This window comes from Danio rerio, chromosome 10 (genome assembly GCF_049306965.1).
Source record: "Danio rerio strain Tuebingen ecotype United States chromosome 10, GRCz12tu, whole genome shotgun sequence".
Lineage (NCBI taxonomy): Eukaryota > Metazoa > Chordata > Actinopteri > Cypriniformes > Danionidae > Danio > Danio rerio.
Window position 1 is genome coordinate 15,581,800 of NC_133185.1, and position 24,196 is coordinate 15,605,995.

At 37.1% G+C, this 24,196-nt stretch overlaps 1 protein-coding gene across 15 annotated transcripts in view; it reads right to left on the minus strand.

The window, feature by feature from the left end:
- The window catches only part of il11ra (interleukin 11 receptor subunit alpha), a 98,120-nt gene extending 83,810 nt beyond the window's left edge, over positions 1-14,310 (minus strand). For 9 of the 15 annotated variants that reach the window (XR_012385808.1, XR_012385809.1, XR_012385810.1 and 6 more), the window contains exon 1: positions 14,213-14,308. The gene's annotated coding sequence lies outside the window, so the exon portion shown is untranslated. Of the gene's footprint in view, positions 1-14,212 lie in introns of all 15 variants that reach the window. The other 6 variants (XR_012385811.1, XR_012385812.1, XR_012385813.1 and 3 more) reach the window with 2 other exon arrangements.
- Between the last annotated feature and the right edge of the window lie 9,886 nt (positions 14,311-24,196).

Genomic DNA, 24,196 nt, shown 5'->3' on the forward strand with positions numbered 1-24,196 from the left:
AGGTGTTGAAGACTAATAGAGACTTTTAAGCTGATGTGAGTTGGAGGTGGTATAGGAGATAAACTATGCAGAGCTGCGGCCTCCAGGAATGGAGTTTGAGACCACTGTTGTAAACACTTCAATAAACACAGTTTCAAATTTTAAATAGATAGTTCAGCCAAAAACATTTAATTCCTTGTTCTTCTGTTGAATGCAAAATAAGGTATATAGAAAAATTATGGAAACCAATAACCATTGACTTCCATAGTCTTTGTGTTGCCTAACATGGATGTCAATGGTTACATGTTTTTAATATTCTTCAGAACATTTAATTGTTTTTCTTTTCTCATAAAGGTTTGGAACACTTCATGGTTGCAGGGGTGTACTATCCCTTTAAGCCAAAAGTGGCTGGCACTTGGGGTTTCAGTGATGAGGTCCATATATTTAAAAGATTCAAGTTAATCCTTTCCTTTTTCAAAAATTTAGTGGTTAGCATGGTAAATGTGAAACCTGAATTTCTTAGACAGCATTAAGTCAGCAAAGTGCCTCTAGATACCATTTTCGGGTAAAATATCTGCCTCTTATTAAAAACCTTTCAAAAATGGAGAAAGATGAATACATACACTATGTCCGGCACAACATCAAGTAAATGAAGCATGATGTGTCTGTTTCAACCACTAAATGTTTTCATATTTGGACCCTCTAACAAAATTCCAGCTATTAAATTAATGATTTGTGTTTTTAACCAAACTGAATCCAAAGATGAGCGAAAGATTTATGGAATAAAACCTATTATTAAAGACCCCATAAAAGGCCCCAGATTTACCATTAACATTGCATACAGTATTTTCCATAATAATTAAAACAGTAAATGACTTATCAACCATGACACATACAAACTAGTTCAGGGGTGTCCAAACTTAGTCATGGAGGGCTGGTGTGCTGTTGTTCACACTGTTGTTCATGATTGGACATTAAAAAAGCTAGCAATTGTTCCATGTTTTACATCCATGTCCAGAGAGGTCATGTTCTGATCTTCGATTGGTCTCACACAATCATGTGATGCGATTTTGCAGGTCAGAGTTCACCAAGCTTGAACTTTCCGAAGCAGCGAGCTGCGAAACTTCTCGCACAAGCTTACGTTTCTGCTCTGATGCATTCCCGTCCATATGTTTATGGGGAGAAAAATGCACTGCGACAGCTGCTTTACTACATATACAAGAAACGTCCTGGCAGGTGTTTTGAAGCAACTTGGAGATTAACTCTCCAGGACACCAGTCCTCCAGGACCAAGTTTGGACACCCTGAATTGGGGTATACTAACAGTATTATTGCAAAATATTTTTACAATTTAAAATAATGTTGTTGTTATTATTATTATTATTATTATTATTAAATTTAATTTAGTTTAATTTAATTAATTTATTTATTTATTTTTTATTTTTTTCATTTTGCTACATTTAAAATGATAATTTATTTAATGCAAAGCTGGATTTTCAGCATCATTACTCCAGTCTTTATTTTAACATAATTTTTCAAAAATCATTCTTTATGCTGATTTTGTGAATAAACGTATATTATTATATGCAATATTAAAAACCAGTATGCTACTTAGCCACTTAAACTCTGCGGACCCGGTACCCGTGACGTCATCGACTTTCACTTTCAGATTTAAAGGGCTTGCATTGCACCAGACCCCCGTAAGTGGTGTCGTTTGAAAGTGTAGAATGTATATTTTATGCACATATGCATCATTTTGGTTTTTATTCTACTGTATAAAAGTTATTTACACTTAAAATACATAGTATTTTGGATACCCGAGCTAGGTATTTTACATTGGTTCATTTTCATATTTTTTTTTATATGATACATGTACAAGTTATAGCTCAAATGAAAGCTCTTGCCGGTGCTCATACAGTTCTAGCATTCTTTTTACTGAATTATATTCATATGCCAAACAGTTGTTGAATTAATTGTGGTGTTTCCATGGCGCAGAAATGTAAACAATACATTCATGATCAATAAGCAGCCCCAGATAGCAGAGACAGCTGTCATCTCTTACCTTATGCTGTGCCCTTCAGGGCCATTCTCCACTGTTTTTGAGGTGATGTGCATAAGTAATCCTTTTATATGTCTGATGTGGTCCAAACACAGTGAATTATGTTTGATCAAACAAAAGAATAGTGAAATATGTAAACAAGGATTGGTCCCTGTTCCTTGTATAGCACCTCTCATCAGTTGGAATACAATAACCTTTGCATAGATTATGGTAGAGACATTTCTCTTTTTTCCTATGATTACAGACATGTGCAGGAACCACCACAATTAATTACAGCACGCTAGACCACACAAAACCTAAAAGGTACACTTTCAAATTTGAGTTTATAAAAAAAAAAAATACAAAAATCGCCTCTTTTTTTAGGTGTTTATTATAACACAGATGACATATACAGATATTTTAAGCACTTTCAATAGTGTTTTATGAAAATTCAAATGGTTTTCTTTAAAATGATACCAAATTTTTGCATTTACACCTCTTTATGTGGATTTGGGAATTTTTTAAATTTGGGTAGGCAAAATCCAGGTGGAAATCCCCAAATAGCAGCAGGATCCTATTATTAATAGAAATACAGATTTATTCGAAATACAAATGATTTGTTATTATAAATATATAATATATTATAACTATATCTACTGGCACAGTTGGACAATTTCCTGTTTACATGTGGCATATACATTATCCCAAATATCGAACATATGGAACAATCAGCACAGATTACGCTATTTAAATCCCAGATGGAAATGTTTTCAAGCGACGATAGTGTGCATATTTAAAAACCATATGACTGATGACATTCTGTGGTTTCTAAGGACAAATCATATGGATCATTAGTAGAAAAAAAAATTAAATGACAATTTAAGTCAATTAAGAGTTATAGTAATCTAGCACTCACATAAAAAAGTGCTTCTTGCACAACATTACCATGTTCTGCATTTCACCAAATGGACATCAAAGACCCAGACAAACAGCCTCTATTTCAGTATAATTACCGCATTTCCCAACTACAGGGCTTTACCAGACCCCGACACTTTCAACTCATAAACAAACTCCTAACGAACTCAAGCTCTTAAGCAATGACTCACCCTGCCCTTGCATTTCAGCTTCATGGAAAATGACACAAATTGAAGCATCAAACTGCCTAATTAGTCACTCAATAACTGTCCAGTGCATATATATTTGTTTTTAATAACGAAAATGATCCTGCACAAATACATATGAAAACTCTTCCGTTGGATGTACTGTATAAAATCCCATGTAGGGCCTCAAGCAAGTTAAATCCTGAAGCAACTTAGAGCCAACACACCGTCAGTGTGCCAGTGAGATAGTCCACCACGTCCCCTTCGTTGAGGCCCCTTTCTCCTGACAGAACAAAGAGCACTCCGATTTAATTTGAAATTGATTACAGCCACTCATAATGCGAGCTGAAATATGCGTTGGAAACTAGTGTGCCGAATGAGAAACAGAACTTGGCAAGTTAAAAAACCAGAGAGGATTGGGTTAGAGGGGATTGAGCCATGCATTCCAGCGCCAAACAAACTTTGCAGGCGTATCACTTTCCTTGCATTTGAAGGAGAACCTGAGTGTGTTTTATTTTCTCATGTTTGCATTCCATTTACAAGTATTTACAGTATATAAACCTTCTGGAAGCAAGGAATGCACATCTGGGCAGACGTTCTCCACGTAGGGTTCACCATCTAGGGTCCTCAAAGCAATAGTTCTCATCATTCATCACATCTATTCCGGTGTTAATTTATTACATTCTTTTTCACATGACAAAAACAGTAATAAAAGTTAAATAAAATAAAAGTTTTATAATGGTCCTATTTGATGAGTTTCATATATTCCAAGTGTTTTTATGTATAAAATTAGATTTTGCATCAAAAACATTACATATCTATGTGATTTGCTCTTTTGACATATAAATGTAACGAATATTCTTTTAAAATATGACATTGATATATTTAATATTAACTGAGTTGGTGGCTGAGATTTGCTTTATTTCAAATTATGGACATTTTTTTGAGAAATTTATTTTTTTTTTTTAAATACAGTTTAAGTAAAAGCTTATATTTAAAAACACATCTGAACTATAATTATCTTGACTATATGCTGTATGTTTGTGATATATATATATATATATATATATATATATATATATATATATATATATATATATATATATATATATATATATATATATATATATATATATATATATATATATATATTAGGGGTGTATGGGTATTACAAACCGAACCAAAATATTGCGATACATAAAAATAATACGCGATACGTATTGCGAAACTCTCGTGGCTTACCGTGGTACTCTCATGCCCCCTGCTGCCCATTGTTGAGGTTGTCGTCACTTGTCTAACTAATTAAAACATTTTAAACATTTTTTATTTTATCACATTTGATTAAATTGTATTAGTAATGATGAGCTCTTCTTTTAAATGTTATATTCTAAAGTTAGTATTTTCCAAGTGCATGTCATGTCATGTGACTTGAGTGAGCATCACACTCAGTTACTACTGTACGCAGCATGGCTGCTTCACATATTATTGAGATTGCAGATCCCCAGACACATTTAAGTTGTGTGGGAACATTTTGGTTTTCCAGTGGAGTACAGGAATGGACTTTGTGTCGTAGACAAAGCGCACGCCTATCTGTCGTAACTGTTTCACGAAACTTACTTATAAAATTCAATAAGTGTCGTAATTTAATTTCACAATGTGAGGGTGTAAGCTAAAGACACTACAGAACTTCCAAACTACCAAAAGGTGGTTTAATGTACAAAAGTGAAACCAGAATAATGCTTAAATATATATAAAAAAATGTACAATTATAAAAATATAATAAAGTAGCAAACTCAAAGTATCAAACAAAAATGAGTACAACTCAAGAGTAAGGAGATGATAGTGAAGCCAAACAAAAGAAATAATTATAACAAAACAATTCTAATTCATGAATAACCCCTCTTACCCCGCTAGAACCTGATGAAAAGAAAGAAAGCTCTTCAGCGCAGTGCGCCGCATTCTTCCTTATACTGATCTTTAGAATAAAATAAAAAGCTCTCTTTCCCGCTCTTCTGACATGCTGTTTTGCTACGTCGCAAAATGATGATAGATCGGTCTCCTGACCAATCAGCGGTTGTAAAGGCGGACATACAGAAATGACACGCATCAGCTGTCGTAAAGGCGGACCTACAGAAATGACCGACACGGAGGGAGAGAGAGAGAGAGAAAGAGAGAACGGGAGGCAAAAATACAGCCGGCTACAACCATAACATTAGTTTCAGACAAAACTGCAAAGTATTTTACTAGTAAGTATGTCACGTAAAAACACTTTACAAACACATTTTATGTATATTTTTTCATTAATTTAAATGGAAACCTGTCTAAATGAAACCTTAGATAATCAAAAATGAGCATCACTGTGTCCATGTCTGCACACACCTTTACACCTATATATATACTGACTGGCTGGCTGACTGACAGACAGGTGTGTGATGCGTGAGGCCAGCAAACAAGACATATAGCCGTTCCACTTCACTTCAGGACGCTATATACCGCTCTGTGGGTATTGGAGACATTTATAAATATTCCTAGCAAATCTAATACATTTTGGAGACATACTCGTAAACGCACTAAATTGCACTTCAGCAGTGTTTATTTAAAGGCGCACTAGAAAATCTGCGCTTGAGCAGCATATAGTTTAGGGTTTGTAAGAAGTTTTGTGCACGAGCAGAGGAAATCGACGCGCAAGCAAAGAGATCCGCATGCTTTAGGCTATTAAATAAATGTGATCTCGACTTCTAATACTGCGCTGACGACATTTGTCATTTGAAATAACGCCACAGGTAGTTGGTAGATCTGTGTAAAAAAAAAAAAAAAAAGGCCTGCCGCCACAGCTGGAAAACATCCTAGAGGAAACACTGTATATATATAGAGAGAGAGAGAGAGTTATACTGACACTGTTAAACATTTGTTTTCATGCACAACACTTTGTGTTCGCTATGAAAGAAAAAAACAAATCAAATGCTTATTGTAATCAACTTTAAGATGTGATATGATTATTTAAATGATGTACGTGCCGGTTTCACGTTCACTGCGTCTCATGGCTGTCGTTACTTTAAAAAAAAAACATACATGGAAATCATATTTGCAGCGCAGCTCTCAAACAATCGCTCTGTGCAACAAACTGAACGTTATTACAATTTGATTACCTGTTATTCACAGCCTATGCAGGTTCTGTTAAATAGACATCGCTGGCATGTATGCGCGTCTTCTTGGTAGTAAACAGTGCATCAGCTTATGTGTAATTTTACAGACGCGAACACGTCATTTTGTTATGACAGAAATTAAATTTTTGGCTGAATTATACCTTATAAATACAGTTTGTGACACTTTTAACACCATTTGGAGTTGCCCATGTTGCTAGTTGCTGCCCATGTTGGAGTGAAAAATTGAGCATCTGCCTTTATGCTTCTCTCCTGAACTTATACATGAACTTCTCTCCAGAAAATATAACTGGCTGAATAGCATTAAAGCTAAATCAAGATCATGTGTAGGGTCGAATCAAGATCGCAATCTTTTTTCAAATAATTGTGCAGCTTTAAGACATAGTGTTAAAAAAAAATGTAAATAAAAAGTATCATGTTATAAATGTAAATATAGTACTGCATCTCAAAACCTTTAGATATCTTATTTAGATAATCTGATGCAATAAACGGAAATTGCATATTTTTGTTATTTTTATCACTTAACTTTGAAAATAGATTATACGACTTTGGCCAGGTATTTCAGAGAGAGGCTCACACATTTATTTAAATTAATAAATAAATGCAAAAATATTTTACCTCTTAAAAATGAATGAAGTTTTATTTCCTTATTAAGTTTATTTTTGTGCAAACTTGTTTTACTACATTTTTCTAAATTACAGTAATCATGTTCAGCAATTATTTTTTTAATTACTTTAACAATGTAATATGTTCAGTGGTTGCAATTAGCTTAAATGGCGTTTGTTTTATAATGTGATTACTGAATGAATTGAATACTAAAACCTGTCTTTTTCTACTATCGAGTTAAACGTTTCTCATTAGCTTAACAATTCCACTCTGTGCCTATTCAGGCCAGTTCACATGAATATGGTTTATTTTTCCATGGTGGTGCTAATAATGGAGATCTCTGGAATGTAATGTTTTTGGAAAAGTCAAGGTCTTAAAACCATCAGAATTTTCTGCTATACCGTTCTTAAGGTATAGAATTTTTTATTTACATTTTTTTTGTAGGAAAACAGTATCTTCAGCAGAAAAAAATATCAAAAGATGGCATTTTAAATAGTAAAGAAATCAATATTTTTGAAACTAATGAAGACAGCAGAAGTCAATGATTTATGTGAATTATTCAGCCAGACATGTTTACTGTTCCAAAATATCTTAAATATTTCTCAAAAGAAAATATATTGTGTACAAAGAGGAAAAAACGTGTTGTTTTTTGTAACCCAGACATTTAAAAAGAGCTTACTATAGGGCAGTAATCACAATACTGTAAAACTGTGATATTTTACATTCATTCATTTTAACTATACAATTTAAAGACAATATCTAAAGACAATATTTAGAACCAATGTAAGCCTATTAAATGTTTACATTTCATTCTTAAAGTCTGTGTAAAATCAAAATTTACAATGTTTATTTTGATAGTGCACATTGTTATTCTTAGGGCCTACTCACACTATGCTATCCGATCCATGCCCGAATCGTTTGAGAAGTGTGAGTTCGCTGAATCGGGCTCTTCACTTGGGCTTTGTTGCGGTACGCTTGTGTGTAAGTGCAAAACGAGCCTAAGCCCGAAACTGAACGCGAGATGTGACTTTTAAGGGACTGTTTCATGTGGATTTATTTATCATTCTTACCGTTCAGTGAACGCTAACTGTGGTAGATTATTAAAGACGCAAACCCCTCACTGCATGACAGCTGCGCACCTTCAGCAAACCTCCTAATACCTGCAGAACGAGTACTCTATGGTTGTTTATGAGCGTCAAAAGTGGCTGATCTGTTCGCCGAAATATTTGACTGCGTGTCACTGCATATCAAACAACGCAATCTCCACTGTGCTGAGCGAGAGTACTTACTGAACAGCGCAGCATCGATGACGTAATTGTGCCCAGGCCCAAATGTAATGTGAGTGGGTAGACAGAAGGGGGGACAATCGTGCTTTCGGTTCAAGTTAACTGTAAATAGTGTGAGTACGCTCTTAAGGTGAACAATTAATCTGTGCAAGTTAAGTCGCAATCACAATGCACTTTTTTTGACCAATAGACTTCTGTTCATACTCAAGTGAATGAAACAGACCAGAAACACATGCTCATGCGACAAATTTAGCATTTCGCTGCATTCCAAAGTTAAAGCTTGGTGAACTCTGACCTGCGAAACCGTATCCTGTGATTGTGTGAGACCGATAGTGGCTAAAATGTGACCTCTCTTTACAGAAATTTAAAATATGGAGCAGTCACTCACTTCATCGACATTCACTTTATCCACTACACTATTCTACAGTGTACTATTCGACAGAATTTTGCATGCTTAAACTCCAGTGTGACCACGGCTTTAATCCACTGAAAATAACATATTTGATTTGGTAATCATTAATCAAAGACTGCTTCTGTATTTAGTGTTTCGCTCCCACTCTGTTGGCGTCAGTTTGACAGCTTCAATATTCTCAACCGTTAAGTTTGCAATGAGGAAATGATGTGCAAAAAGAAAACTCCTGCCCCCAACTCAATATCCTATTTCAGTTGGAACTATGTTAATGCACTGAAATAAAAGTTTCAACAACTTCCTTATTATTACTACAGTGCTTCCCCCACATAGACTTTAATTCGGCAGGCCTCACAGGTATATTAATGGGCCAAGTATATTTGGTGGTGACACATGAATAATCCTGTTACTATCATCCTTTTACATTTTTTTGTATCAGTCCAAGAAAGCCAAACATTCGCAATCGATTAACCAGTAGAGAATCTTCTCTCGCTCTGCACGTTTCCTACTGCTTGTTTTGTGTGCGCGAGAACCATTATCAACACTCAATCATAACATGCTCTGCAGACCCACAGAGACGCGCCTTTAGTGCCAAATGCGTCTGACCGTAGTTTCTCCATATCCTAATGTCTGGGTGTTACTTTCGCTTTCTAAAGTTGTCATTATTTGTATGCATTGTTAATATAGGTGGGAATAGATTGTTATTATTATTTTTTTAATCTAGATTAATCTTACTGTAATCTTGGAATTAATCTATATTGATCTAGATTAAAAAGGCTCATTTGATTTCTACCGAAGGCATTCAGAATATGTGAGCTACCCAAATAATGACATCAAAATGCAAAATGCATCCCAAACTGCTTGAGAAACTGTTCTACTATGATAATTGGTGATGAAAATAAGCAAAAGATGTACTTTTTTGTTTACTAACTGTTTACTCAGTTAAACATGAATTTTGAACTGTAGGCCTATATAAGCTCGATACATCGATTTTTGATTACCTTGATCTGACTAAAGTAATAACTGAACTAAACAGAAATGGAATTAAGACATGGAGTATGCATATATTAGTGGCATTATTGAAGTAAACACCGCAATCAAACCATTACCATCATGTAGGACTTTTCGTAATATTTTCCGACAAGATCCACACGTGGCTGTCAGTAAAGGACCGTACACGTGCACGTACACACACACGCATACACACACGTCGCAAAATGCGGAAGTTTTTTCTTTCCATTTGATTTGCGTTATTAAATTCCATAACATTCTCACCAGTTTTTACTCCTTATTTACGTCTACTACCCCAGTTTGTCACGAGGGCATGAATAAAATGTTCATAAGTGAAACTGCTGAACTGCAGTTAAAGTCACCCAAAATAACAGGAAACTCTTAGATGAAAGCAACACATTTGTTGCTCTGCAAAGCTCAGTTCTACGTGAAAATGACTAAAAGCATGTACTGTGATGTAACGTTTGCAGCACAGGATGCGCATACATGTTTTTAAAAGCTCCCAACCCAACTTTGAGAATAAATTAAAGGTGATATTTTTTGTATCATCCGATAAGAGTCTCACGTTAACGCAGCATGTTTTATATTTTATATTTTATAAGCTGACTGTGCGCGCACAGACCCGAGAGAAACATTAAATTATTTATCAAATTATAAACGTCTCAGATAAACTTTACTATATCTCGAATAGAACAAAATATACTGGCTGCAAAATATTTGTACACTGTTATAATTGGCTAATCAACTAATTTGCCTTTTTATTCTAGTAATTATTATCATTTTTTGGAATAATGTATCTTTTTATTCCTTTTTTCTGTTATTTATTTCTTATTTGCTGTATATTGTATTTATTTAATTATGTTAATATTTAACATACTATATACATATCTAAAATGCTTTGGCAATACTGTACTATGTCATGCAAATAAAGCAACTCTGGGGAGAGAGAGAGAGAGAGAGAGAGAGAGAGAGAGAGAGAGAGAGCAGCTTTTATCTGTCAGTGGGTTCATATGGCTCCTAAATAGCAAAAAAGTAAGAGAAATAGTGGATTTCTTTTATTTCAACAGCCTTTCTTTAATAACTTTAACCCATTAACAAGAAAAGGTGATTAACAGTGTCATAATAAATAAAAATATAGTTAAAAATCACATTATTTTTGTTTGTTGCATGTAGTTGACCATTTATGTGCTGTGGGTAAAAGGTGTGTTTTAATCAGGCTATCACCATATTTCAAACCTGTGGGAAGCATTGTACCTTCATCATTAACATTAATTAATTGCAGTTAATTTTCTCAGCTACAACTGTTCAGACCAGCATCACTAATTGACAACTTCAGGCAGCAGCACAACATGCATTTAATTTGATATGATACAATAACTTCAAAATTTCAAGAAAACAAATAAGTAAACACAACACTGGGTCGGGAACCCATTTAATAGTGTCATTTATCAACAATCTCACTGACTGATGTGAAAATGTTATATTTTCACTCAATATTGCATCTTTGATACTTTCAATTTTCTTTTTATTTAAACACTAAATAAAAAAGAATAATATTCAGCTTTAGATCAACACCTGCACAAGTAGATATTACCTGAATGTTCATTTTTAAGTGAGCTACGCCTTTAGTACCTGATTAAAGTAAGGCTTGATCTGAAGGCAAAGAGACTGGTCTGTATTTAAGATTTTTTTTGGATTGTGCAACCAGTGTTCACTGGATCCAAGGTTAAAATACACAAAGAGATTCAGCATAAATGGCTGGAGACGCTGTTCCCAAACAATTCAAAAACACAGACCTTTCCAAGAGATTAGAAGCATTAAACGTCTCGGTCTGTCTTATGTCTGGATGTACAAACAGTTATATTTAAAGTCCATTGCAATTGCTGTAGTGTGATGTGTTATAAAAAGGGTAATGGAGTAGAAGCACAGTAAAGGAAAAAGAAGGTATTAGTAAAACTTAAAATTGTTTACATATTCTTCTGCTTCTTGTAAATTAGTCAATCCCAGTTTTAGGATAAAGTGTGTCCAGCGTTTGAGAATGATACTAGCATGCACAAATTATAAGTTTGATATTTGCTGTTATTTACCAGATTTTGTTTGTTTTTCCATTATGAGTGTAACTGTGTGTTTAATTTGTGTTATATTATTTCATGTTAATGATACAGTGAATGATTTCTAATATGTCCCAACTGTTTGAGGGAAAACCCATGCGGGCCCCTTTTCAGTCATGTGATGCTGGCACAGTTCATGTCTGACACAACATTATCCTGTGCACAGCTTGCTATTGTTCATACAGTTATTACTTTCCTGAAGAATGAAATGGAATCCAAATTCACTGTAAACAAAAAGAAAATGTTTTCTAAACAGCCTAAAATTTAAAATTGTAAATGATACTACTACTACTACTACTAATAATAATAATAATAATAATAATAATAATAATAAAATCTATCTATCTATCTATCTATCTATCTATCTATCTATCTATCTATCTATCTATCTATCTATCTATCTATCTATATATCTATCTATCTATCTATCTATCTATCTATCTATCTAGCTAGCCACCTGATGATATAATGAAAAAGAAAATGAATAGCCACTCTCATATATAATGATGATTACTTGCATAACTAAAACTAATAATAGTAATATTATTTTAAAAAAATAATTTTTAAGCAAGAAAATTGGGATAAAAATAGAACAGATACTTTCCAATGGTTATAATAAAATGATTAAATGCAATAATAATACAGTTTTTCTCAGTCGCTTTGGTGCTTTCTCACAACACCTGTGCATTTCTGCACAACAGTTAATGCATTTCTTAAAACGATTAGTACAAACTGCAAAACCTAGCTGATAACCTGCAAAAGCGCGTCACATGCTCAAAATGGATAGTTCATTCCTCAAAAGCATTCATGTCAATTAAAGGGTCAGTATCATCAAAATGAAAAGTCCTGACACCATTGTTTATGAACAGAATAGTCAAACGGCTTTGTCATGTTTTCATTATGTCAGTTTACTCTGTACATATTTTCAATGCAAAAAAGTCAGATTTTGGTAAAACTTTGTGAAAATGCTCAAGATAGTACTATATACTATTAGCACAACCAATTGAATACTACAGTAAAGTTAGACATAACTGCATTTAGTGAATGTATCTAGTACAAGACACTGAATATGTATGATTCACATTTTTTCTCCATTTGCTCTAAACAATTAGAATTTTTTTCACAGCATTGTGCAGAAGAATAAACACATCCTTATTTACAACAAACATAAACTTTCTTTGGGTTGAACGATGCACAACTGTAAACAATATTGCAGAACATATTGGAACTGAACCAACATACTTACACAGGTCTGTAAATCATTTATGAAACTGTTCAATTTAGAAGACATTTTCAATAAAATAAAGATTTAAACATTTTTTTAAATAAAATTAGCTTGCAAGATTTTGACAACTAGTTCAACATTTTTGTATGTAATGACTCAAGTAATGAAATAAAGACTATTAATTTTAAATGGAATGACTGTTCAGCATTTACAAGTTTAGTTAATTTTGACTGACATGACATAAGCAAATGGTAATGTTATAAAAAAGCAGAGTAAAATAGAGAGTTGTATAAAACCAATTGATGCATGTCCAAAAGCATTTGCAATTTGCTGAAATGAATGAGAAACTGCTACTAGGATGTGCACAAATGACTAATTGTTTTGAGAAATGCATTACCTGTTGTGCAAATGTAAATAGTGTTGTGAGAAATGCACCAAAGCAACTGAGAAAAACTGTAATAATAATAATAATAATAATAATAATAATAATAATACAATTTATTCTCAATTCCTTAATTCAGATAATTATGTTTACTTAAATAGAAAGACAAAACAAAACAACACTATTTCATTTTAAAAGTGTTTAAATAAATAAATAAATAAATAAATAAATAAATAAATAAATAAATAAGCAAATTAATTACAGTTAACAAATATCAATTAGGCAAAGAAACATAAATTTTAAACAAGAAGACACTTATTTTGAATTTATTTGAAAATAAAAACTGAAACAAATGTGCAATACATAGGTGAATCGCACATGTCCAATACATTTTCAAATCAAACAGTTAATAAATAAGCCGTCTCTTATGTGTTGTAAAAGGTTATTGATAATAATACCTAAAATAAAAATAAATATTTAGAAAACGCTTTGAAAGCATTGTAATAAACTTTACCCTCCTTTTCCAGTACTCCAGTAAATATCTTCAGCATAGCCAGATTTCCTTGCATTACACACGTTACAGTACAAGCACTTCACAAGATGTGCCTCTAATCCACTATACATAACCATCACCACGAACTCAACAGGTTTCAAGCTAATGGTTACTGCACACTCAAAGACACACTTTTTACAAGGCTTTAAAAAGCGAAAACTGAAAACACATAGTTATTAACACGACAAACAGTTTATCGTCACTGTAGCGGGCAAATATCCAAACTCAGACATACGATCTCCGTCGAGTATCCCAAACTTTCCTCTCACTTCCACTATCACACCACTTCAAACACATTACAACTTTTCCGCAAAGAACAGCTTTTAAAGTGTTTGTTGTCAGTCCTTACCTTACTTTTGTCGAAGCATTAAGCGAGCATTTTGACACGGTTTCTCTCCATTGCTGTGACTGCGCTTTACCTACAGTAGAGTACAGGATGAGGATCGCCTTCCCATTGGAGAAAAGCTCTGTCAGACACGCGCGCTCCCGCCGTCACTTCCTGCCGCGGATCCTATGCTGATTGGGCGGTGTATACTATACTATACTATACTATACTATACTATACTATACTATACTATACTATACTATACTATACTATACTATACTATCATACATTCATGTTAAAGTGTTCAGTTTGACTAATATAATGTTTAAACTGCAATGGAATGAAAATATTTTGACAAACAAACAAACAAACAGTTCATTATTGATCTCACCTGAAGGACATCAAAACAACATGTATGAGGGATCATGCAGTCCCCTAAATAGTTAGAAGTAATTTGTTCTGATTTGTATCTTAAATAATAATATTAACAATTAAATTAATACATAATAAACACATTTGACCACCCCTGCATGGGTCATACGTGAATGCACGCCAATCATTCATTCATTCATTCATTCATTCATTCATTTTCTTTTTGGCTTAGTCCCTTTATGAAACAGTGGTCGCCACAGCAGACTATCCAGCATGTGTTTTACGCTGTGGATGCCCTTCCTGCAAGCCATCACTGGAAAACACCTATACACTCTCATTCACATACAAACATACACTATGGACATTTTTAGCAAACCCAATTCACCCGTATCGCATGTCTTTGAACTTGTGGGGGAAAGCGGAGCACCTGGAGGAAACCCACTCGCACACGGGCGAACATGCAAACTCCACAAAGAAATGCCAACTGACCCAGCCGAGGCTCAAACCAGTGCATCCAATGCTTTTTAATGAGCTCACCTAACCCCACACCTAACACTACCCCTCGCAGTGACGTCACTCACTTTATTTGAGTGCATTGTGAGTGCTAATCAGAGGAGACTGTATGGGCAGAATAAACTAAATATTCCTCGTAACACTAAAAATGTAATTGAATTTATTAATAAATTAGATGTAGGCTAAATAAAGGAAAACACACATTTAATTCACTAAAACATTACACAAATTAATATTATCAAAGCAATTGACCGCCCTGATCACCGATGTGGCCTATAATTCACAACCTAGTAATAAAATATCAAAATAGAATACTTTTAAGTGTATGAATACATTTTTTAGAAAAATACTGTAGGCTATGCATACATATTTTAAACGTATATTTTAAAAGTATTATAAAACAATACTATACAATATAGTATGACAAAATAGTCTGTTATATTGTTAAACAGTTATATGTAAACAATATTATTTCCCCTGCAGTTTCTTTTGTAGTTTAAATGAATTTGCACATGCACAATTTTGAAACGTGGCATTGTAATTTATGTGTACATTTGTTTGTTTTTTGGCTTGTTTGTATGTATGTTTGTTTGTTTATTTATTTGTTACAATTTTGGAATGAATGCAATTTATTTTTATAAATAAATAAATAAATAAATAAACAAGCAATCATGTTGTGTTTTTGAAACCTTTATTATGTTATTGATATTATTTGCCCTGAGGTAAAAGTGTCTCAGAAAACTTGCATGTCATTTTTGTATTTATTTGTTTGTTTCTTTGTTTGTTTGTTTATTTGTTTGTGTTCTTGTTTGACTGTTTGTTTGTTTGTTTGTTTGTTTGATTTTTAATGAATATAATGTATTTTTATTAATTAAATAAATAATTAAATGAATGGAAAAATAAATAATGAATAAATAAATAAATAATGTTGTGTTTTTTAAATTGTTATTATGTTATTGATATTACTTGCCCTGAGGTAAAAATGTCACAGAAAACATGTTTCCTTCATGTAATTTTTGTTTTTATTTGCTTAGTTGTTTTTTTTTTGTGTGTTTTTGAATAAATACAACATATTTTTTTCAACTAACTAACTAACTAACTAACTAACTAACTAACTAACTAAATATATTAATTAATAATACAAAATAAATAAATAAATAAATAAATAAATAATGTTGTGTTTTTAAATTGTTATTATGTTATTGATATTACTTGCCCTGAGATAAAAATGTCTCAGAAAACGTGTCTCCTGCATGTAATTTTTGTATGTATTAGTTTGTTTGTGTTCTTGTTTGATTGTTTGTTTATTTGTTTAGTGAATTATTTGTTAAATGAATATAATGTATATTTATAAATAAATAAATAAATAAATAAATAAATAAATAAATAAATAAATAAATAAATAAATAAATAAATAAATAAATAAATAAATAAATAAAATGTTGTGTTTTTAAAACCATTGGTATTTTATTGATATTATTTGCCCTGAGGTAAAAGTGTCTCAGAAAACATGTCTCCTGCATGCAATTTTTGTATTTATTTGTTTGTTTGTGTTCTTGTTTGATTGTTTGTTTATTTGTTTAGTGAATTATTTGTTAAATGAATATAATGTATATTTATAAATAAATAAATAAATACATAAATAAATAAATAAATAAAATGTTGTGTTTTTAAAACCATTGGTATGTTATTGATATTATTTGCCCTGAGGTAAAAGTGTCTCAGAAAACATGTCTCCTGCATGCAATTTTTGTATTTATTTGTTTGTTTGTGTTCTTGTTTGATTGTTTGTTTATTTGTTTAGTGAATTATTTGTTAAATGAATATAATGTATATTTATAAATAAATAAATAAATAAATAAATAAATAAATAAATAAATAAATAAATAAATAAATAAATAAATAAATAAATAAATAAATAAATAAATAAAATGTTGTGTTCTTAAAACCATTGGTATGTTATTGATATTATTTGCGCTGAGGTAAAAGTGTCTCAGAAAACATGTATCTTGCATGCAATTTTTATATTTATTTGTTTGTTTGTGTTCTTGTTTGATTGTTTGTTTATTTGTTAGATTTTTTATAAATACTATGTATTTTATAAATAAATAAATAAAGAAATAAATAAAGAAAGAAATATTTAAATAAATAAATAAATATTTTAAAAAAAATAATTTTGATTTGTTTTTAAAACCTTTATTATGTTATTGATATTATTTGCCCTGAGTTAAAAGTGTCTCAGAAAACATGTCTCCTGCATGTCATACACAAAGACTTTTTTACTCTGTGCTCTTTCAAAAAGCTCCTCTATTCCCAAAGGTGAACTGTTATGGACAATCACTTATGTGACTGGCTTGTCAGAAATGATAAACTACATGATGTTTACACAGATTTGCGATTGTAAACTATGTTTGTTTTTCAGTGAAATGTAATGTGGCATGGTCTTTAACGTTTCATGGTCTTTTTACTTTTCTAAAAGCATATTCTGATGCATGGATTACGTTACTCTAATTTTAAATAAAACCCACACAAATGTATAGCTGATTGCATATATACATATATATTTGAAGCACAGTATGAACATTTTTAAAGTTAAATTAGATATTTAAAAAGATCACTGACTAAAATCAATGGACATTGGTGGGGTAATTGGTGATAATTTGCTTGTAATTGTATTTCCTTAATCATTCGACAAACACTAATGCACTAGCTGCAGATATTTCCAGTTATAAAAAAGTTTGTAAGACAGTAAAATTATCGAATGTGACTGAAATGTTCAGACAGCAATTAAAATCCATTCAGCAGTACTATAAGATTCAGGGTAATTCAGTATGAAGATTCTAGTCAACACTGCAGCTGGACTTGATGCAGTTAAGGAACATATAAGGATCTGTATATCTTCTCAACATACTGTACAGTTTCTTGATGTATAAGAGTTTTGTATTTTCATGCAGGATGACATGAAATGGCAGCCCATAGTCCTGATCTAAACCTTTTTAAAATTTCTGGAAAAATCCTTGATGACAAAGTTACGGCTAAGAAAACCTGCAGTCAGAGACTAGTGAAGATTGTGATAAACTTTTGATGTCTATGAGAGTGATGTTTGGTGAAATCAGATCTGCTGAAGTCATAAAACTTCATGGGCAGCACAGTGGCGCAGTGGGTAGCACAATCACCTCACAGCAAGATGGTTGCAATTTTCATTTCTGTGTGGAGTTTGCATGTTCTCCCAAATGTTCGCGTGGGTTTCCTCTGGGTGCCCCGGTTTCCACCACAAGCCCAAGAACGTGGTATAGGTGAACTGGTTAAGCTAAATTGTCTGTTGTGTATTTGTGTGAATGAGTGTGTATGAATGGGGATCCTCTGTGTAAAAGATATGCTGGATAAGTTGGCAGTTCATTCCGCTGTGGCGACCTGCTGTGGGACTAAGCCAAAAAGAAAATGAATAAATGTTCACTTCGTACTAATTTTTCAACTGCTATAACTTTCTAAAATAGTTTTAATCTTTCTCTGTGCTATACAATAATTGGTATTTTTATTTCTGATCAATTTGTTTCTACAATCAAGTGCCTTGATTATTTTTTTAAAACACTCTTCTATTTCCATGATATAGCCATTACTGAAGTTTTGAATGATGTTTTTTTTTCTAGAAAAGTGTAAACAAAGTTTCCTTTATGTTGGTATCCATTGGATGAATGTACATTACCGAATGCTATATGCAACAGGTATTATTATTATTATTATTTTTTGTATTTCTTAAAAGTGAATGGAACTTGTAAATGCGTTTGGAGTGTTACACTGATCAGAACACCCAGATACCATCTATGCTGCTTGGAGCGACATTTAGATGAATGTGTTAATATGAGCTGTGGTCTGTCCTCACAATAACAAAATAAACACAAAAGAAAATTGCTAATGGTTAAGAAAGTATCTGATCATAGAGATATGAATATGTTCGCACAAGCTCTGTAATTAACCAGCACCAAGTAGAAATACGGGGTATTGAAAATGACTGTTATGATAGTTTTATTATATAAATATATATAAATTTAAGGACAGTGTGAGACTCGTTTGAACAAAATACTTTCATTGCAAACCACAGTAACCTTACAGAATTTAGACTTTCTCTTTCATCTTATATATATATATATATAATCTTATATATATATATATATATATATATATATATATATATATATATATATATATATATATATTTATACAGACACACACACACGCACACACACACACACGCACGCACGCACGCACGCACACACACACACAAGATCAAATAAATCAGTTATTAGAGATGAGTTATTAAAACTATTATGCTTAGAAATGTGTTAAAAAATCCTCTCTACGTTAAACGTAAACAGAAATTGGAGAAAAAAAATACAAGCAGTCTAATAATTCATTGGGGCTAATAATTCTGACTTCTACTGTATAAAATTATAAGGTTCTATCTTCTTTCTGGATGATTTTGAGATATCGAGTTTCAAAATTTTTGCAATCCATATAGCAAACAGTATGTGTGTAACAGTTTTCTTTCATACATTAACATGACAGAGACCCTAAAGGTTCTCTTATTTTAAATTATCAAAGTTCTCTTACATTTGCAAATTGGAGTAAATAAAAACACGGTAAATGCAGATAGAACTTTCTCATTCTGAATAGTCATTTTCTGCTTGGAATTATAAGGTTTTATCTGCCAGATAATTCATTGAAGCATTACTTTTCAAGAAATACAATCATAAAATATATAAGTTGGTGTTGTAATAATATGATGATGCTTGAGAAAGTTACATTTTTGCTTTCTATAACATTTATTTCATGTTTTAGGATAAATAACTTTTCTTGTTCAAATTAAACATGCAACGCTGAGCTAAATATTGTTCCCCTTCGGGGGGAACTCCAGCACTATAAGTGGATTTGATGTTCTAAATCCACGTATGGGAGATTCGGTTCAGAAGCTACTCGTCTGAAAGAGTATTGAACGGGCCAATTAAGAATGAATTGGCAGCGCAAGCCTGCGCAGGTGTGCGGCATATGCAATCAACTGAGTATATAAGCACACCTGGCGCCAGCAGACGCTATCCTTTTCGCTTCAGAGACTTTTCTGATCGAGCTTCATGAGGGTTCCTCTTGCTGTCTACAGCCACTTCGAGCGAACGATTGTATCCCGGTCCAGAGCGAGTCTACGCAGCGGCAGACGGTCGAGCTGGGTATCTCCCTTGCCTGGCGTCCTTTTGGGTCCGGTCCTCCAAGAGCGGTGCGTATTGCTGCAAACTTTCCTAAAAGAGCAACACAGTCGTGCAGCACGTCCTTTTCAGGACGGCGCTCCGACTGTGCGTTTCTGGTTGCGGGGGTTTCCTGGCTCCGGATGATGGGCACGATCACTGCATTACATGTTTGGGGGTCCAGCATGTTAATGTGGTGCTCGGGGGCGGTTCATGTCGTCACTGCGATGCCATGACCGTTGCGCAGTTGAGATCGCGGTTAGCTTTCGTAAGAGAGCGAGCCACCCCAGTCGCCTCCTGCTCTGCAGCGGGCGCTCGGGCAGATCTGAGGGCTTCAGCGAGAGATAATCCGCCGCCCAAGGGCTCGCGGACCTCTCGCTCCTCCAAGCGCTCCATCCAAGCTTCGGGTACTGGGAGTGATCCGTCTAATCAGATGGTAGCTCTCACGCTCGCTGACACCGGAGATCAGATGTCCTCCGCGGCATCGGAGGGTGGGCTTTCATTGTCTGACGATGATCCGGACCCGCTCGCCCCCTCTGGGCAAGCGAGCGCCGTCAAAACGGATCCTGAAGCGAACATGTTGGCCGCGCTTTCTCGGGCTGCTTCGGCCGTCGGGTTGGAGATGGTTCATCCCCCAGCCCCGTGGCCGGACCGACTAGATGGGTGTTATGTAGAGGATCAAAAGGCGAAGCCTTCAAAGCCTCTCGTCCCCTTCTTCCCGGAAGTGCACAGTAGGCTCACGCAGTCCTGGAGGGCACCTTTCTCTGCCCGCGCTGCGTCTGCCTCCGCCCTCACCACCCTGGATGGTGGAGCTGCCAGGGGGTATGAGGCGATCCCGCAGGTGGAGCGCGCCATTGCGGTCAATCTTTGTCCGCGTGATGCCCCCGCTTTGCGTGGTCCGCCCCGTCTCCCGTCCAAAGCCTGTAGGTTATCTGCCTCCCTCGGAGCTAGAGCTTACAAGGCTGCGGGCCAGGCAGCTTCCGCCTTGCATGCGATGGCCACCTACCAGCGCTAGCAAGCGCAGGCGCTGGCCGAGCTGCACGAGGGTGGGTCTAACCCAGGCTTGTTACACGAGCTGCGCACGGCGACTATGCTCTCCGGACCACTAAATCCGCCGCGTGCGCACTGGGGAAGACGATGTCCACACTTGTGGTCCAGGAACGCCACCTCTGGCTAACCCTGGCAGATATGCGCGACGTTGACAAAGTTCGCTTTCTTAACGCGCCCATATCCCAGGCTGGCCTGTTCGGCGACACCGTCGGTGAATTCACCCAGGAGTTCAAGGCGGTGAAGGAGCAGTCGGATGCGGTAGGCAAAGTCATCTATCGGCGGGGCCGTAAGCCCGCTCCATCCCCGGCCGAGCCATCCACCTCCGCTGCTACTCGCCGAGGGCGCCCGCCAACGGCCGATGCCCCGCCCCCGCCTCCGGCGAAGCGGGCATGTCGAGCACGCCGAAAGCCGGTAGCCCCTCCTGCCCAGGGCGCCGCTAAGTCCGGTAAATGGAGATTTGCTCTTTCCAGTTGGAGGGCGGGGCCCATATTCAAACAACGGTACTTTTCAGTGCCACCAAAATTTTGATCAAAGAGCATTTTTCCCCTTCCCCGGATGTGACAGCTCAAGCCCTGCCAGTCTGGGATGCGCTGCCTCTCAGCTCGCAGGGTTTGCATGCTCCGCCAGCGGCTCTTGGGCGCTGGGGGGACGGTCTCCCTTCTCCCAGCCCCCAAGCCCCCTCTCAGGAGTCAGGTTGCGGAGCCAGAGCGAATCGCTCTCCTCCAGCTCTTCTGCGGGACCCTCGCGCTCCCCGGATCAGCACACCCGCTCCGCGCTGCCCCTCCGCGGGTACGTCAACGATTGCTGCGATGACGTCATTAGCGAGGGCTCTGCCTGCTTGGTTAGCGCGGGCCAGCCCCTCGCGGTGGCTCATACGCACGATCAGACTCAGCTACGAACTACAGTTTTCCAAACGGCCTCCCAAGTTCACGGGCGTGTATTTCACCAGGGTCAATCCCCTGTCCGCCCCTGTCTTGCGAGAGGAGATTGCTGCCCTCCTGGCAAAGGGTGCAATCGAGCCGGTACCTCCAGCCGAGATGGAGAGCGGGTTTTACAGCCCATACTTCATCGTACCCAAAAAGAGCAGTGGGTCACGGCCAATCCTAGATCTGCGCGTTTTGAATCGCTGCCTTTACAAGCCGTCGTTCAGAATGCTTACGCAGAGGTGCATCCTCCGGTGCGTTCCTCCTCAGGATTGGTTTGCAGCCATAGACCTGAAGGACGCGTGTTTTCATGTCTCCATTCTTCCTCGCCACCGTCAGTTTCTGCGGTCTGCGTTCGAAGGTCGAGCATGGCAGTACAAGGTCCTTCCCTTCGGGCTCTCTCTGTCTCCGCGGGTCTTCACCAAACTCGCAGAGGGTGCCCTAGCGCCTCTGAGGCTTGCGGGCATCCGCATACTCAATTATCTCGACGACTGGCTGATTTTAGCCCACTCTCGGGAGCAATTGACTGCGCACAGAGACGAGGTGCTCCGGCATCTCCGCCTACTGGGGTTGCAGGTCAACTGGGAAAAGAGCAAACTCGCCCCGGTGCAGAGGATCTCTTTTCTCGGGATGGAGCTGGACTCGGTCACCATGGTAGCGCGCCTCTCCGGAGAGCGCACTCGCCTGCTGCTGAACTGTCTGAGGGAGCTTGACAGCAAGTTAGTGGTCCCACTGAAATATTTTCAGAAGCTCCTGGGGCATATGGCTTCCGCTGCGGCTGTCATGCCGCTCGGATTGCTCCATATGAGACCACTTCAGCACTGGCTTCAAGATCGAGTTCCGAGACGCGCATGGCATGCGGGCACACACCGAGTCTCTGTTACTGCGCTGTGTCGCCGCACCCTCAGCCCCTGGAACGACCCCTCGTTCCTGCAGGCCGGTGTGCCTCTGGGACAGGCGTCCAGTCATGTTGTTGTTTCGACAGATGCTTCCAGCACAGGCTGTGTCGCGGGCATGCAGCTGCGGGCCTGTGGGTAGGTGCCCAGCTGCATTGGCATATCAATCGCCTAGAGTTGTTGGCAGTGTTTCTTGCTCTCCGCCGTTTTTCTCCGGTGCTGGAGCAGCAACACGTGCTGGTCAGGACGGACAGTACGGCGGCAACGGCGGCGTATATCAACCGCATGGGGGGTATGCGCTCTCGCCGCATGTCTCAGCTCGCCCGCCGTCTGCTGCTCTGGAGTCACCCGCGGCTGAAGTCGCTGCGCGCCATTCACATCCCAGGTATGCTCAACCGTGCAGCCGATGTGCTCTCACGGCAGCAGATTCACTCTGGAGAATGGAGACTCCACCCCGAGTCTGTCCAGCTGATATGGGCGCGATTCGGGGAGGCCCAGATCGATCTGTTTGCTTCCTCCGAGAACGCTCATTGCCAGTTGTTTTACTCCCTGTCCGAGGGCTCTCTCGGCACGGATGCACTGGCCCACAGCTGGCCTCGGGGCATACGCAAGTATGCGTTTCCCCCAGTGAGCCTGATCGCGCAGTTAATGTGCAAGGTCAGGGAGGACGAGGAACAGGTTCTGTTAGTTTCGCCCCTCTGGCCCAACCGGACCTGGATATCAGAGCTCTCCCTCCTCGCGACGGCCCTCCCTTGGCAGATCCCTTTGAGAGAGGACCTACTTTCTCAGGGACAAGGCACCGTCTGGCACCCTCGTCCCGATCTCTGGAACCTCCACGTGTGGTCCATAGACGCGAGGAAGACTTAGGTAACCTGCCGCCCGCGGTGGTTGATACCATCACTCAGGCTAGAGCCCCCTCTACGAGGCGCGCCTACGCCCTGAAGTGGAGTCTATTCACTGAGTGGTGTGTCTCTCGCTGAGAAGACCCCCGATCTTGCCAGATCAGTGTTGTGCTCT